At 49.3% G+C, this 16,675-nt stretch overlaps 1 long non-coding RNA gene across 1 annotated transcript; it reads right to left on the bottom strand.

Moving 5' to 3' along the window:
- Positions 1-7,519: 7,519 nt before the first annotated feature.
- Positions 7,520-16,207, bottom strand: LOC127493213 (uncharacterized). The gene is made up of 3 exons (XR_007923310.2): positions 15,447-16,207; positions 14,557-14,662; positions 7,520-8,915 (listed from the first exon to the last, which is right to left on the bottom strand). It is a non-coding gene; the product is annotated as an uncharacterized lncRNA (long non-coding RNA).
- Between the last annotated feature and the right edge of the window lie 468 nt (positions 16,208-16,675).

The following is a 16,675-nucleotide window of genomic DNA, read 5'->3' on the forward strand; positions in this document are numbered from 1 at the left end:
CTATCCAGCTCCCAGCCAATGCATGCCCAAGTGCCTGGGCTCCTGCCACCACGTGGGAGACCCCATGAAGCTCCTGGCTCCTGGCTTCAGACTGCCCAGCTCAGATCATTGTGGCCATTTGGGGAGTGAACTGGTAGATGGAAGATCTCGCTCTCTCTCTCTCTCTCTCTTTCTAATAAATAAATAAATCTTTTTTTTTTTTAAATGTTAGCTAAAGGTACAGACAAGGCAGAGGGGAATGGAAAGAGGCAAAGAAAATTTCATCTGTAATTATACCAACCAGACAAGGCACTCATGCTTACACACTTGTGGGAGATTTTCCCCTCAGTGAATTTTTTACCTAATTGGTGGTTAGAGTCTATATACAAGTTGCATTCAGTTTCTTGATTTATAGCTTTATAGCACAGGCATTTTCCAACCTCATGTAAAACACCTTGCTGTCGTCGTTTTACAGGTGCATAGCATTTTCTAGTGGCATTTGATTTTTGGAAAGGTCCTTTGGAAATGGCAAGGTGAGATCCCGCAGCTTCCCTTGCGAGTGACCCACCCTTGTTCTAGAACTTTACACATCGATGGCAAACAGTGTTCAGTGTGGATGGGAAGGGCAAAGGGTGAGGCGGTGAGCAACGCTTTGGTGGAAGGCGGTTTACAATAATCCCCAACCATGCTTAGGAATACCATCCTGCCCTAAGGAACCAGGCTGTTCCCTAGGGGTCTTCCAGGGCCCCCACACAGGGCTGTGACGGCAGAAACAGGAGAGGGCTTCCATCTGGAGCCTTCAGCGATCGCTGAGCCAGTCTTACGTGGGAAGCTGTCGGAGAGCCGGGCTGTTTTTTCTGGTTTCATTAACCAGCTCTTCACGATGTAAGAGAACAACCAGACCAGAAAGTTTCCCTGTAGCAAGAAAAAGTCTGAAGGACTGTCCTCCACAGGGAACCCCACTTGATCCCATTAGTGCTTTGTTTGCTCACTTGCAGACTTTCAACCTGGAATATTTAAACCATTCATGAAACAGAAAGGTTTCCAATATAGGAGGAGAAGTGCCAGCCCAGCTCCTCCGTTTCTACAAAGCACGAAGCAGTTCTGTCTTGCACGATGGGTGTGGGCCGGTACACCTCATTCTCGTGAAACCTGTCTGACGGCTCCTTCAGTTTTAACTGCTTAGCAATTTGGCTTCAGGTGGAATTGAACAAAGTGTTGCAGGTCCTTTCCCACCGAGACACACAGGAAAAGTGTCATCTGTCATCTCTAAACAAACTTGTATTTTGCTTTCCTAAATAAAGAGAAAATAGCTCATGATTTTGAACAGGAATCACTGTCTTGTTACAACAAAAAAATCCACATTTCTATGAATATTTCATGTATCCCTGAGAAAAATACGTAATATGGAAAAGGAGGCTTTTTAAAATTGCCTTTTTTAACTATACAGGGACTTACCTTTGTAAGAGGAACTTACATTAACAGGAAATGTGTCTTGATCCCAAAGTCATCATTGCAAATGATTGTTAAGAAAATGAGTGTGTTTATAGAGACACAGAGTGGAAAGAAGGCTGTTGTAAAGTTATTTGTAAAAGCAATGCTTAAGGAGCCAGCACTGTGGTGTAATAGGTAAAGCAGCCTGTAGTGCCGGCTTCCCATATAGGCACCGGTTCTATTCCCGGCTGCTCCACTTTAGATGCAACTCTCTGCAGGCCTGGGAAAGCTCTCCATGGCCTGGGAAAGCAGTGGAGGATGGCCCAAGTGCTTGGGCCCCTGCACCTGCATGGGAGACCAGGAGGAAGCTCCTGGCTCTAGACTGGCCCAGTTCCAGTCGTGGCCATTTGGGGAGTGAACCAGTGATGGAAAATCAATCAATCAATCAATCAATCTCTCTCTCTCTCTCTCTGCCTCTCTGTAACTCTGCCTTCCAAATAAATAAACCTTAAAAAAAATAAAAGCAATGCTTAAGTCAGCTATAGAGTATGGTCAGGTTTTTGACATTAAAAATTGTATGTTAAAAGAAACACAGGGATCTCAAGGCATAGAGAGAATCAGGAGAAGATAGTATAGAAAAGAGTTACTTGTTAGAGTATACATTGGTAATAATAGATTTTTATTATTTGTACTTATTTTTGCTTTATATGAAAGGTAGAAGGGCAGAGGTAGACAGAGACAAAGAGAGACAGCTTCCATCCTCTGGCTCACTCTTCAAATGCCTGCAAGAGCTGGCACTGGACCAGGCTGAAGTCAGAAGTGAAAAACTCGGTTTGGTCTCCGGTATGGGTGGCAGGGGCCATCATACTTGAGTCCTCACTGCTGCCTCCCAGGGTGTGGGTGAGCGGGAAGCTGGAGGTGGAGGTGGAGGTGGAGCTAGGGCGGAACCCAGGCGCAGTGCTGTGGGACGCCAGCGTGGAGGCCAGCGTGGAGGCCAGCGCCTTAACACTGCCGTTCCTAAGGAGCCCGATCAGCAGAAACTTCTTTTCCTTTGCAAATCCCCATCCCTGAGAATCAATCATTTTTTTCTTTCTTTTGCATACTTGTCTGTTATTATCATTCATTTATCCTCAGTCTCTCCCCTAATCAAATACATATCTTCTGGATACATTCACACCTGCCGTTCTATTCATTTGACCGCTTTAAGCAATCTTTCCTGGCGACCCCCAGCTGCAGGCCCCTCCCGGAGCAGCTGCTCCCACGCGGAGGTGAGCTTCCCTTCCCCATTGCCCCTGTGCCTGCCCTGCGTTTGGGGGACTCTCTGGTTTCTGTCCAGTGCCTTCCACTTTCTCGATTTACTCCGTCATCCTGGTGAACGCCCTTCATCCCTCATCCCAGGGCAGGATAGAGCCGATTACTGCGCTCGGAGAGTCACGAACCAAGGCAAAGACATGAAAGATGACGTTTCCACCTCTCCCCCAGGCTCTCCTGGTCGAGACATTTTTTTTTCTCCTGATGTGCTGAAAAGACAGCCTAATGCTTATTTTCCTGGGCTCTCAACCCCTCAAGGGCAGCCTTCAGCCCACCAGGTCGTCCTGGGAGCCAGTGCTGTGCCCAGTGGATTACGGCACCGCTTGCCACATCAGCAGCCTGCATCAGAGTGCTGGCTTGAGCCCCAGCTGCTCTGCTTTCTACCCAGCCTCCCGCCAATGTGTTGGGGAAGGCCATGGAAGATGGCCCAAGTCCCCTGGTCCCTGCCACCCACGTGGGAGGACCAGGATGGCGCACCTGGATTTGGGGATGGAAGTTCTCTCTATCTCTGTTTCTCCCTCTCTGTCACTCTGCCTTTCACATAAATAAATCATTGTTTAAGAGAACTAGCGTGGCACTGTCCACCTTGTCACCCTGCATTTGCACCTGCACTTCTTCAGGCACTTTTCCAAGTTCCCCAACAATGAACTAACATCACTACCCCAACCACGCACATCATGTTAATGATAAATCATTGCTATCGCTAGAGGTTGACGTGTGTCAGACACTGTAATTGCTAATCAGTTCACACGGCATCTGGGTTAATCCTCAAAATCAAGCCAGCTATAAAGGCGAAGGTGGTTGCCTTGCCAAGGGCGTATGGCCAGCAGTGGGGTTCAAATGCAGTTCTGTCTCGTTCCAGAAAAATCTTGCCTGAGCCATTCTGCTAAGTCATCTTGGTCAGAAAATAAACGACAGGGGGGCTGGCATTATGCACAGTGGGTTAAGCCACCACCTGTGACACGGGCATCCCATACGAGCACCAGTTCAAGACCTAGCTGCTCTGCTTCCCATCCAGCTCCCTGCTAATGCACCCAGGGAAGCAGCAGAAGATGGCTCAAGTGCTTGGGCCACTGCACCCACATGGGAGACCCAAATGGGGATCCTGGCTCCTGGCTTTGGCCTTTTGCAGTCCCTGCCATTGCGGCCATCTGGGGAGTAAACCAGCAGATGGAAGATCTCTTTCTCTCTCTCTGTTGTTGTGCCTTTCAAACAAAGAAATATTTTTTTTGGACAGGCAGAGTGGATAGTGAGAGAGAGAGACAGAGAGAAAGGTCTTCCTTTGCCGTTGGTTTACCCCTCAATGGCCGCCGCGGCCGGCACGCTTTGGCCGGCACACCGCGCTGATCCAAAGCCAGGAGCCAGGTGCTTCTCTTGGTCTCCCATGCGGGTGCAGGGCCCAAGCACTTGGGCCATCCTCCACTGCACTCCTGGGCCACAGCAGAGAGCTGGACTGGAAGAGGAGCAACCGGGACAGAATCTGGTGCCCTGACCGGGACTAGAACCCGGCGCGCTGGCGCTGCAGGTGGAGGATTAGCCTATTGAGCCACGGCACTGGCCACAAAGAAATATTTTTAAAAATAATAATATACAACAGGTCATTCAGTGGTTCTTTAAAAATATTTATTTATTTATTTGAAAGAGTTATATATAGAAAAGGAGAGATAGAAAGACAGAGATCATGGGGCCGGTGCTGTGGCACAGTGGGTTAAAGCCCTGGCCTGAAGCACTGGCATCCTGTATGGGCGCTGGTTTGAGTCCCAGCTGCTCCTCTTCTGATCCAGCTCTCTGCTATGGCCTGGGAAAGCAGTGGAGGATGGCCCAGGTCCTTGGGCCCCTGTACCCGCGTGGAAGACCCGGAAGAGGATCCTGGCTCCTGGCTTCAGATCATCGCAGCTCCGGCATCTGGTGGGTGAACAAGTGGATGGAGGACCTCTCTCTCTGTCTCTACCTCTCTCTGTGTAACTCTGTCTTTCAAATGAATAAAATAAATGTTTAAAAAAGAGAGAGAGATCTTCCATCTGCTGCTTCACTTCTCAAATGGCTGCAATGGCCAGGGCTGGGCCAGGCTGAAGCCAGGAGCCAGGAGCTTCATCCAGGTCTCTCACACGGGTACAGAGGCCCAAGCACTTGGCCATCCTCTGCTTCTTTCCCAGGAGCAGTAGTGAGGAGCTGGATGGGAAGTGGAGCAGCCAGGACTGAACAGATGCCCATAGGAGATACTATTGTCACAGGAGGTGGCTTACCCTGCTGTACCACACCGTTCTTACTTAACCACAGTCTCTGGCTACTTCAAAAATTCACAGACAATACATATTATGAAAAAACAACTGTTATGGTTTTCAAAAATATTGCACCAAAATAAACACGCTTTAATTTCCTTTTCCCATCAACTTTTTGAAGACCTCTCACACACCAAAAGGTGGACAACGATTCTCTCTGGGCTTTGGAGTAATGCACACATTTTTCTTCTTGATAGCTTCCTCATTTTTCTCATTACACTAATTTCATTGTCAGAAACATACAAGATGAACTTTTGACTTACAGCAACTCTGCAGCTGTGAATATAGAGCGCAAACCACGGATTCCACAGCTGTAGCACAGCGCTGAGACTCCCCGTCTCAACTGCTATTTTGTCCACCTGGAACAGGCTGCACGTTCCTCAGGGCAGGAGAACCGCCCGTCACAGCACCGATTAACCCAGCAGGCTCTGGATGATAAACTCTGATGGTGCAGCTGCACCGACCCTCTGCCTACTCGCCTGTATTCTCTCTGCACAGCTGTCAGGCCTGCCTGTGTCCTGCTAGACCTGTGACAACTTCTCGCCCCACCCAGACGTGCAGAAGTGGGTTCACTGTAGTGCTGGGCTCACCATCGGTCCCTGCACGTCCCCGTTCCGTGGAGGGTAGAGAGGGAAGGGGCGGTCTCCACGGAAAGTGGAGGGGGAGGTGGTGACAGGAGGCAGGGAAGGGGGTGTGGCCGAGTCTGCTGCCCACTCCCATCATCCCCTGACGTCACCTGGGCCCCCCACCTTGGCCACAGGCAGAACCATTAGCATCTTCTCTCCATCTCTTCCAAGTCAGCCCTGTCCCCCACCGCTGGATCCCAAGTCCACCTTTGTCCATGCAGAAGAGGTCAACCAGCCTCAGTTGTTATCCCCTATCCACTGCCCCTTGTTACCCTACCCACTGTTTATCCACCCAAGTCTCCAAGAAGAACCAAAGGCTTGGGCCTCAAATCTCCTTGACTTCCGGCCTCAGTTCATGCCGCTTGCTCACACACATCAGGCGGTCACTCCAGGTTAAACGTGGCTCCTCCCTAGCACTAGATTCACCTACAGTGACTTTGAAAAATGTCACCGTGTTTCAAGATTTGGCACTGTGGCACAGCAGATAAAGCCACGGCCTCTGATGAATCCCATACAGGCCTTGGCTCGAGTCCGGCTGCTCCACTTCCCATCCAGCTCTCTGCTATGGTCTGGGAAAGCAGTGGAGGGTGGCCCAGGTCCTTGGGCTCCTGCACCCATGGGGGAGACCCAAACAAAACCCCTGGCTCCTGACTTCAGTGTGGCCGAGCCCCAGCCATTGCAGCCATTTGGGGAAGTAAACCAGTGGATAGAAGGTCTCCCTCTCTCTGTCACTCCCTCTCTGTCACTCTATCTTTTTTAAAGATTTATTTTATTTATTTATTCAAAAGTCAGAGTTACACAGAGAGAGAAGAGGCAGAGAGAGAGACAGAGAGAGAGGTCTTCCATCTGCTGGTTCACTCCCCAGTTGGCTGCAATGGCCACAGCTGCACCAATCCGAACCCAGGAGCCAGGAGCTTCTCCCAGGTCTCCCAACTGTGGTGCAGGAGCCCAAGGACTTGGGCCATTCTCTACTGCTTTCCCAGGCCATAGCAGAGAGCTGGATCGGAAATGGAGCAGCCAGGACTCAAACCAGCGCCCATATGGGATACTGGCGCTTTAGGCCAGGGCGTTAACCTGCTGTGCCACAGCACCTGCCCCATAAAATAAATCTTAAGGAGAAACAGAAGGAGTCGGCATGGCTGTGGGTCAGTGGTTTAAAGGAGCACGGTGTGAATCCGCAGAGAACGGAGGTGTAGGGAGGGGCACTGCTGGGTGCACTCTGCACCCCCTTGGCCTCACCTCCACCATTGTTTCCCTGACCAGGGGCTGCCCACTGCTTGCTCAGAAGGGGCTGCCCCTCCCTCGCCATGCTCCACACCAGGCACCAGCACCAATCGAACCTCCAAAAAAGTGAAAATCTTCCTCGAGTCCCACTGCCAGCCAATAAGGCCCACCGCCACAGTCCGGCCAGCAAAGCCCTCTGCAACTGATCCGCTCCCTCTCCAACACCCCACGCTTTCCTGCCTCTGCCCTTGGCTCTGCCTGTTTCCCACTGCAACACCTCTATCCCCTCGCCCATCCTGGAATAGCCACTTCTCCAGGAAGTCTCTCAGCTCACCGAAGCCCAAGATTTGGCTTCAAAAAACTCATCCCACCGTCCACCCACGCCATGCCTCCACCTGCCCATTTTGCCCTTTGTTTTGAGTATCTATTGTGAGCTGGGCATGGTGCTAGATTCTGGGGCAGCAGAAAGAAATGCCACATTTCCCACCCTGCAGGGAGCTACACTGTAATAGAGTAAATAATAGCTACCGTTCAGTTTGCAGTACTACATACTGGGTGTAGCACAAAGCAAGTAAACACATTGTCACAAACGATCTTCACAATAACACAAATATATAGGTAGTCTATATTACAGGTATTATAATCCTGATTTTATTGATGTTAAAATAGGGGCTTGCCAGGGTCAGGTTATCCGTGCAGGGTCACTCAGGTGGTAATTAGCAGAGGCAGGATAGGCATCTATAAAACTCGCCCCAGTGTCCAGACTCCTTGGGGACACTCTTGCTCTCATCACACTACCCATCCATCTCTCTCTTTCTCTCTCTCTCTCCCTCTGTTTCTCTCCCCTTCTCTTTCTCTCCCTCCCTCCTCTCCCCTTCTTTCTTTCCCTTTCTTCTCCTCTTCTCTCTTCCTCTGAGTTCATTTGACAATTGATCATGTACTAAATGTTTTCTCTTTGCATTTTCTTAACTTGTTAATTTCCTGTGTGCTTCCATTTGCCCAGTTCAGTTTGCAAATGCCATAAGACAGAGAGAGCTGGGAAAAGATGCAGCCAAGATCATCCTGCCTTGCACAGGGTAGGATCCATGTATTCGTCCCAGTTGCAACAGCTTTGTCATATCAACACCTCAACATTTTACAGAGCTAGGGGGAGGTCATGTTTGAGTTAAACATACATCACTAACACTCTCAAACAATGACCTTCAAAAATGATTAACCTGCACCTTAGCAAAGCCATGCTTCTGACAGCAAGTGCTGGAGGAAATACTGATTATATAATAATACTATAAAAACATTTTGCGATTTAACAGCACCTTTTCGCTACAGGAAATGCTATGCACCAGAGTGCTTAACACGGAATGGCCAATTCACCAGAGATGAGAGCTGATGCAGAGAAACAGGCTTGTTCAAGAAGGCAGCAACCAGGCTGGCGCCGCCGTGGCTCACTTCGTTAATCCTCTACATGCGGCGCTGGCATCCATATGGGCGCCGGGTTCTAGTCCCGGTTGCCCCTCTTCCTGTCCAGCTCTCTGCTGTGGCCCGGGAGTGCAGTGGAGGATGGCCCAAGTGCTTGGGCCCTGCACCCGCATGGGAGACCAGGAGAAGCACCTGGCTCCTGGCTTCCGTGGCGGCCATTAGGGAAGTGAACCATCAGAGGGAAGACCTTTTTCTCTGTCTCTCTCTCTCACTGTTTAACTCTGCCTGTCAAAAAAAAAAAAAAAAAAAAAGGCAGCAACCTTGAGGGGGAAATAGCCATCTTTAGTCTCAAAAGTGTTTCCCGCTCTCCCTTGCTACTTAGCATTTTTAAAGCATAAGTGAGGAGGTGGGAAGTGAGGGAAGAGAATGAACTAGGATGCTTGCCTAGCACGTTTCCCGGGTCAACGGGTGGTCCCTCTGATCTAAGGCTCGACTGTTGGCAGCTGGTGGTCGCAGCTCCTGGTCAGGTCTTGTAACTCCAGCCACTTCCCTGCGGTCAGCCCCTGGAATTCTTCAGCAAGCCTGATTTGTCCACTGAGATGTAGTTTTGATGAGTCACAGATCAGCAATTGTTTATCAGAACCTGAAAAGGGGAAGGAAGGTGTATTCGTTACGGTTACATTTAAACACATTGTCTTAATCACAATCGCACACTTGCATGATTGTGAAAAACAGTCTGTGCAGACGTGAAATGTTATTTATGCAGTCAATGGACAGCGCTTTCAAACCCAGGCCCGAAACACTTTATCTCCTGGGGACCCACAGCCCGGAGACTGGAAACCATGATCGAAGATAGCTGACCCTGAGCTGAGCGTGGACAGGGTGATGTCACCTTAAAGGGGCAGGTCCACAATTCTTTGGAAAGAAACCTTAATTTACAGCAGAGGTGGGACATGCATCTGTCCACAAGGGGAGGGCTTCGGCTCCCTGGTTTTGCAATGCAGTTCTACAGAGGTGCACGGGATTGACGAGCGCTCGTGGGGTCAGTGGACAAAGGTGAACACAGTGCAGCGAGGACGGCGTCAGCCCCTCGTCCCTCCTCACCATCCAAGTCTCCTTGAATTCTGAGCTCACAGATCTGACTTGAAGCTGGGTACTTGCCAACTGTCGGCTGATAACGGAGAGCTTGCCACGGGAAAAGGAAACTTTTCTCCCCCTGGGCCCTACGTTGAACTTTCTGTCACTCGTTGTTGTTGTTGTTTTTTGTCAAAAGAAAGGCTATATTATCTGCTGAGAGAATGTTTTCTGAATGAGCCTGGAAAAACTCATTTAAAGCTGAAAATGCATGAATTATTGCCCAACACAAGACGGATACTCGGTATTTTCCTCATGTATGTATGTGTATATATATACACACACACACACATACATATGTATATACACATATACATATATACACACATATGTATATATACATATACACACATATATACACACATATATACATACTTACATATACATACATATGCATATATACATACATATGCACACATATGTATATACACACATACATATGTATATATACATATACACACATATACATACATATGTATATATACCTATACACACATATATATACATAATACATATACATACATATGTATATATACATATACACACACACCAAGTATTTCCTTAAAGACGCCCAAGATCCTCGGGGCCATTGCTGTGAGGCGGTAGGCAAGGCTACCTCCTGTGATGCTGGCATCCCATGTGGGTGCCAGTTCATGTCCCGGGTGCCCCACTTCTGATCCAGCTCCCTATTAGTGGCCTGGGAAAGCAGTGGAAGATGGCCCAAGTGCTTGGGCCCCTGCACCCATGTGGGAGACCTGGAAGAAGCTCCTGGCTCCTGGTTTCAGATTGGCGGCCATTGTGGCTATTTGTAGAGTGAACCAGTGGACGAAAGACCTCTCTCTCTGTCTACCTCTCTGTAACTCTGCCTTTCAAATAAATAAAAATAAATCTTTTAAGAAAATAGATACATTCAAAAACCAAATAATGCTAATGAATGGTGTTAGAATTAACATAGTAGTTGCCCTGGATGGGGAGTGACTAGGAGGGGCCAAAGAGGGGCTTCTGGGGCAGTAGCCATGTTTTGTTTCTTGACCCGGGGTGTGTCCATGGATGTGGAAGTTCATGCAGCTGTACACTTAAGATTTTTACTATTTCTGGCTGTATATCGCATCTCAATAAAAAATATAACCTACAAGGTGTGCTGGCACTGTGGTGCACCAGGTTAAGCCATTGCTGTGGCACCAGTAAGAACCTGAAAACAAGTACCAGTTCAAGTCCTAGCTGCCCTGCTTCCAATCCAGCTTCCTGCTAGTGCACCTGGAAAGGCATGTGGGGAACCAGGATGTTCTAGGTTCCTGTCTCAGCCTGGCCCAGACCTGTGGGAAGTGAACCATTTGGTGAAATATCTCCCTCTTCCTCCCTCTCCCTCTCTCTCTCTCTCTCTCTACCTCCCCTCATTGCTCTGCCTTTCAAATAAGTAAATATTTTTAAAATAAATATTTTTAAAATGCCTACATAGAAATCTCAAGGCTATTTCACCGGCGATCAAACTTACAGAAAAGCACAAACAACCTCAAAACCTACATACATTTTCTTTCAAGAGTGTGGCTGGTGGATGGAACACTAGCAATGGAGAGAAACAGTGCCTGATCATGAGTCAGGCGTTCGGAGCATCCCGCAGAGGTGAGAAATCAGTGCTCCATAATTAAGGGAAATACGGGCTCCACTTGCCATGGAGCCAGAATTGACGGGTCAGAGAAAAGTCCGGGCTCCCTGCAGGTCATGCGGCCACCTGGCCTGTACTTTCCTAATTGTTTTCTTCTCTGGGATTACTAAAGACCTTATTAACCGGCTGGGAAACAATGAATTCCCATTAGCGGTCATTAGCCAAGGTCATGGGTCACCTAATGAGGACGGCCCAGTGAGTAGCTGCTGTTGCCCACAATGCTGCCTGCTCACCAGGCTGACCAGGTCCATGATAGGTGCAGCTGCGTCACAACCGTATCCTCCCTCAGGAGGCAGGTCCCTTCCCCACCACCTTGTATTTCACACGAGAAAAAGGCAAACGCAGCCCAGGACCTGGGAGTGCCACAGCCTTACCCAGGTGGACTTCCGACGTGACTGCTGCTCGCTCAGCCAGCATCTCACCCAGGGGTCCCTCCCGCCCCTGACATGTGTGGCAAGTCAGTGAGTGCTGCTAGCTCCCAAGGCCTTCACCATCCCCTTCCATCCCTCTTCCTGGTTTTCCCCAACCTCAATAATGGGGAGAAGTGGCCACCACTCTCTATATGGGTTGGAAATGCTTATAAAAGGTTTTTATTTCTGGGGCAGCCATTGTGGTACAGTGCACTGAGCTGCTGCCCACAATGCGGGTACCCCATCAAAGGACCAGTTCGGGGCCGGTGCCGTGGCTCACTTGGTTAATCCTCCGCCTGCGGCACTAGCATCCCATATGGGCACCGGGTTCTAGTCCCGGTTGCCCCTCTTCCAGTCCAGCTCTCTGCTGTGGCCTGGGAGGTCAGTGGAGGATGGCCCAAGTGCTTGGGCCCTGCACCCACATGGGAGACCAGGAAGAAGCACCTGGTTCCTGGCTTCAGAGCGGTGCAGCACTGGCTGTGGTGGCCATCTGTGGAGTGAACCAACGGAAGGAAGACCTTTCTCTCTGTCTCTCTCTCTCTCTCTCTCTCACTGTCTATAACTCTACCTGTCAAAAAAAAAAAAAAAAAAAAAAAAGAATTCTACTAAAAGCCAACAAAGGAACAAAGTGAAAGCTTATACTGAAAAGTACATACCCAGCTCATGACCTCACTTTTTTTTTTTTTATAAAACAGTTTTTGGTGTTTTTTTTTTTTATAAAACAGTTTTTTGGTTTTTTTTTTTTTTTTTTAGAAAGATTTTATTTATTTGAGAGGTAGAGTTACAGATAGTGAGAGAGATGGAGAGAAAGGTCTTCCATCCGCTGATTCACTCCCCAAATGGCTGCAATGGCTGGAGCTGCGCCGATCTGAAGCCAGGAGCCAGGAACTTCCTCCAGGTCTCCCACATGGGTGCAGGGGCCCAAGCACTTGGGCCATCTTCTACTGATTTCCCAGGCCACAGCAGAGAGCTGGATCAGAAGAGGAGCAGCCAGGACTTGAACCAGAGCCCATATGGGATGCTGGCGCCACAAGCAGAGGCTTAACCTACTGCACTACAGCGCCGACCCCAACCTTACTTCTTTAAAAAGTATTTACATGGGGCTGGTAGTGTGGTGCAGCCCGTTAAGCTGCCACAGGAGACATGTACATCCCATATTTTGCATTGGCAGTTTTCAATACCTTGTGACCAGCAGTATCATTGAATGGCAATTTGAAGCCATAAGCACACATTTAATGTGTGATACAACATCTTATAACGCTTCACTTTATGCCCTTGTTGGCTTTTAGCCGGATTATTTCTGAGACTGCTCCCTCATCTGGACTCCCCGTGACAGAATTGGGGGTCCTCCATGACACCTTTGGGGTGCTCCGGTTTTTCATTGTAAGTTCTTGAAAGTGCTTTGAAAGATTCGACAATTTTGAGCCTGTCACGTATATGACACTAAATCTTAAATTAATAGAGACCTTCTTTTTTTTTTAATTTGTATTTATTTCTTTTCATTTTATGTGAAAGGCAGAAAGCTAGAGAGACAGACAGAGATCTTCTATCCTCAGTTCATTCTCTAAATGCTGCATCAGCCAGCGCTGAGCAAGGTCAAAGGCAGAGCCCAGAGCTCCAGCCACTCGGGCCATCACTGCTGTCTCCCGGAGTACACATTAGCAGGAATCTGTATCCGAAGTGGAGGAGCCAGGACTTGAACCAGGGACTCCCAATATGGTGTGTGGGCATGCCAGGTGGTGTCTTAAACACACCGCCCCTGAGACCTCTTTTTAAAGGATAATTTGTCTCCAAATGTTAAGCTGGAAAGTCAATGGGATCACTGTTTGAAAAACAATTACAGTCCTGCGCCGGCCGCGGCTCACTAGGCTAATCCTCTGCCTGCGGCACTGGCACCCCAGGGTTCTAGTCCTGGTTGGGGCGCTGGATTCTGTCCTGGTTGCTCCTCTTCCAGGCCAGCTCTCTGCTGTGGCCCGGGAAGGCAGTGGAGGATGGGCCAAGTGCTTGGGCCCTGCACCTGCATGGGAGACCAGGAGGAAACACCTGGCTCCTGGCTTCAGATCAGCACAGCGCCGGCCGTGGCAGCCATTTGGGGAGTGAACCAATGGAAGGAAGACCTTTCTCTGTGTGTGTGTGTCTCTCTCTCACTGTCTAACTCTGCCTGTCAAAAAAAAAAAAGATATTCATTCTCTCTCTCTCTCTCTCTCTCCTCTCTTTCAAATAAATAAATAAATCGTTAAAAAACGAATCTCCCCCAGATGATTTCAATGTGCAGCCAGTTCCATGGGAATTGGTGCTCGGTGGCACTGGCTCTCAGCCCTGAGTGCACAGTGCACATGGGCCTCCCTTGGGGACCTCCAAAAGCTGCACACCTGTGTCCCACCCTGCATGCAGGAGCCCATCTCTGGACACAGGATCACCTGGCCCAGCCCCATCTCTGGACACAGGATCACCTGACCCAGCCCCATCTCTGGACACAGGATCACCTGGCCCGGCCCCATCTCTGGACACAGGATCACCTGGCCCGGCCCCATCTCTGGACACAGGATCACCTGGCCCGGCCCCATCTCTGGACACAGGATCACCTGACCCAGCCCCATCTCTGGACACAGGATCACCTGGCCTGGTCCCATCTCTGGACACAGGATCACCTGGCCCGGCGCGCAGCCTGGGCACCAGCCTTTGCCAAAGCTTCCCAGGTGATGCTACAGTGTCACCAGGAATGAGAGCCACCGATCACGGGCTCCCAGGCCGCTCATCTCACACCTAAAACCATCACCACTGTTAAAATTCCAGTGCTGGCAGCATCCAGTAACTGCTTAGAAAAGCTGCCCAATGAAGGTCCATGAGAATAGACAGGCGAGAAGGAAAGGACAAGCTTAAGAAACAAGGAGCAGTTAACATGACAGCATCCAGAGCGTAGATTCCGTAGCCAGCTGAGCCAATGCTGTGACGACAGGGAGCACGCTTTACAAACGCACAGGTGGCCCTCTTGGGTGTGGAGCCACCGTCCCAGGCCCAGGCTGTCCTCATCCCCCTGGGTGTGGTGCTGGTGGGAAGGGAAATCTACCCACCGTCACGGGCAGAGTCCTTCCATACTGAGTTGAAACATTCTCAGCACAAGATCTCTGCAGCACAAGACAACGCTGGGCCCATACGCGAGGGGACCTCCGAAAGTTCCTGCAAGTGGAACCAAAAGAAAGCTTATTTTGGTGAAAAAAATCGAAATCTCTGTGTGTTTTTTTTTCCATAATATCACTTTCCAGGAGCTTCCTGAAGACCCCTTGTACAATGAAGGATGTGACCCTCAGATGGGAACGCAGCCCAGAGAATGAGCTGAGAAGGGTGGGAAAATGATTTTCCCTTTATTTAACAAGAGTGCTTTTTCTAAGATTTATTTATTTGTCTATTTGAAAGGCAAAATGAGGAGGAGGTGGGGCAGTGTGGCGGGGGAAGCCAGTGAGAGACACAGAGAGAGAGAGAGAGAGATCTTCCATCTGCAGGTTTGCTCCCTAAATGGCCACAGCAACCAGGGCTGGACCAAGCTGAAACCAGGAGCCTGGAACTCAATCCAGGCCTCCCCGATGGGTTGCAGGGGCCCAAGCAGTTGGGCCATCATCCACTGCTTTCCCCAGGTGCACTAGCAGGAAGCTGAATTGGAGGCAGAGTCAGGACTTGAACTGGCACTTCAGTGTCAAGAGTGGTGGGTTCACCCACTGCACCACATGGGCCCCCAACAAGAATGTTAGGTGACAAACTAGAAGAGCAAAATGCCTACCATGCATAATCTCACATTTGTAATAAACGGGACAAGGAAGAAATTTGCCAAAATGTGAAAATGGGGCCCATCTTTGGATCATAGGTTTGTGATGATTTTTACTTTCTGCTTTATACTTTTTCCTATTTTCCAAATTCTCTACCTAGTGCAGGAATCACTTTTTAGTAAGGAATAAAATAAATTTACCAAAATCTTCCTTGTGCTCCAGGCTGTGGACCGACTGTCGGAGGCGGTGCTAAATCTGCTGGCACAGGGTGAGAAGGAGCAGGTTTCCGTGGTCTGAGAGCTCAGCAGGTCCATTTGTGCTTCCGTAAGCAGGTGGAGACTTTGCAAGCCTGGTGTGGAGTTTGCCAGAATCAGCAAAGCTGGTATCATATGGGCGACCCGTGAAGACGAAGTTCCCAACAACTTCTGTCCGTCCACCTGCTGCCAACTGACATCTTAGCAATGAATGGAACACTCCACGTTGATTGCCGCTGTAGACTGATCATGTGAAGCCCATGAGAAAACACGAGGAGAAAATACTCACTCACTTTTCCTTATTTGTGTCTGAAAGGCAAAGAGACAGTGAGAGATCGCCCATCCATTGGTTCACTGCTCAAATGGCCACAGCCACCAGGCTGGAGCCAGGAGCCAGGAACTCAGTCCAGGTCTCCCACACCGGTGGCAGGGACCCAGCCACGCAAGTCATCACTTGCTGCCTCTCAGGGTCTGGAATCAGGAGCAGAGCCAGGACTCGAACCCAGGCACTCCTACACGGGACGTGGGACTCACAAGCAGAGGCTGGTGCAGGTGTCCCAAGAAGAGTTTAACAGCTACAGCGAACACCTGCCCAGAGAAAATACTTAGAAAGATTCACGTCATAAGCCCCTAGCTACTGACACTTGATGAAGATTGCTCTCAACATTTGTCAATCTGTTTGGCTTTGAAGTCAGAGGCACACAGTATATGGATGAGCCTTTTAGGGAAATTCTAGCTGAGTTTATTATGTGCTCAGCTTACCCTGAGAAGCCCAATGAGTAAAATGGGCCACTGAATTCTCCCAAATAAAGCCCAGATCCAGTAGCAAGGTCCTCCTATCTGTAGCAACCAGGCACTCTTTCCTCTGAAACTTTCAGGTTTTTGTAACCCTTTTTTAAAAATTTATTTATTTATTTATTTTAAAAGCAAAGGGACAGCCAGTGAGAGACACAGAGAAAGAGAGAGAGAGAGAGAGAGAGAGAGAGAGAGAGAGAGAGAGATCTTCCATCTACTGGTTCACTCCCCAAATGGTTGCAACAGCCAGGGTTTGGCCAGGCTGAAGCCAGGAGCCAGGAACTCCATCCAGGTCTCCTACATGGCTAGCAGGGGCCCAAGGACTTGGCCCATCTTCTGCTGATTTCCCAGGCACATTAGCAGGGAGCTGGAAGTGAAAC

The sequence above is a fragment of the Oryctolagus cuniculus genome, chromosome 5, assembly GCF_964237555.1.
Source record: "Oryctolagus cuniculus chromosome 5, mOryCun1.1, whole genome shotgun sequence".
Classification (NCBI taxonomy): domain Eukaryota; kingdom Metazoa; phylum Chordata; class Mammalia; order Lagomorpha; family Leporidae; genus Oryctolagus; species Oryctolagus cuniculus.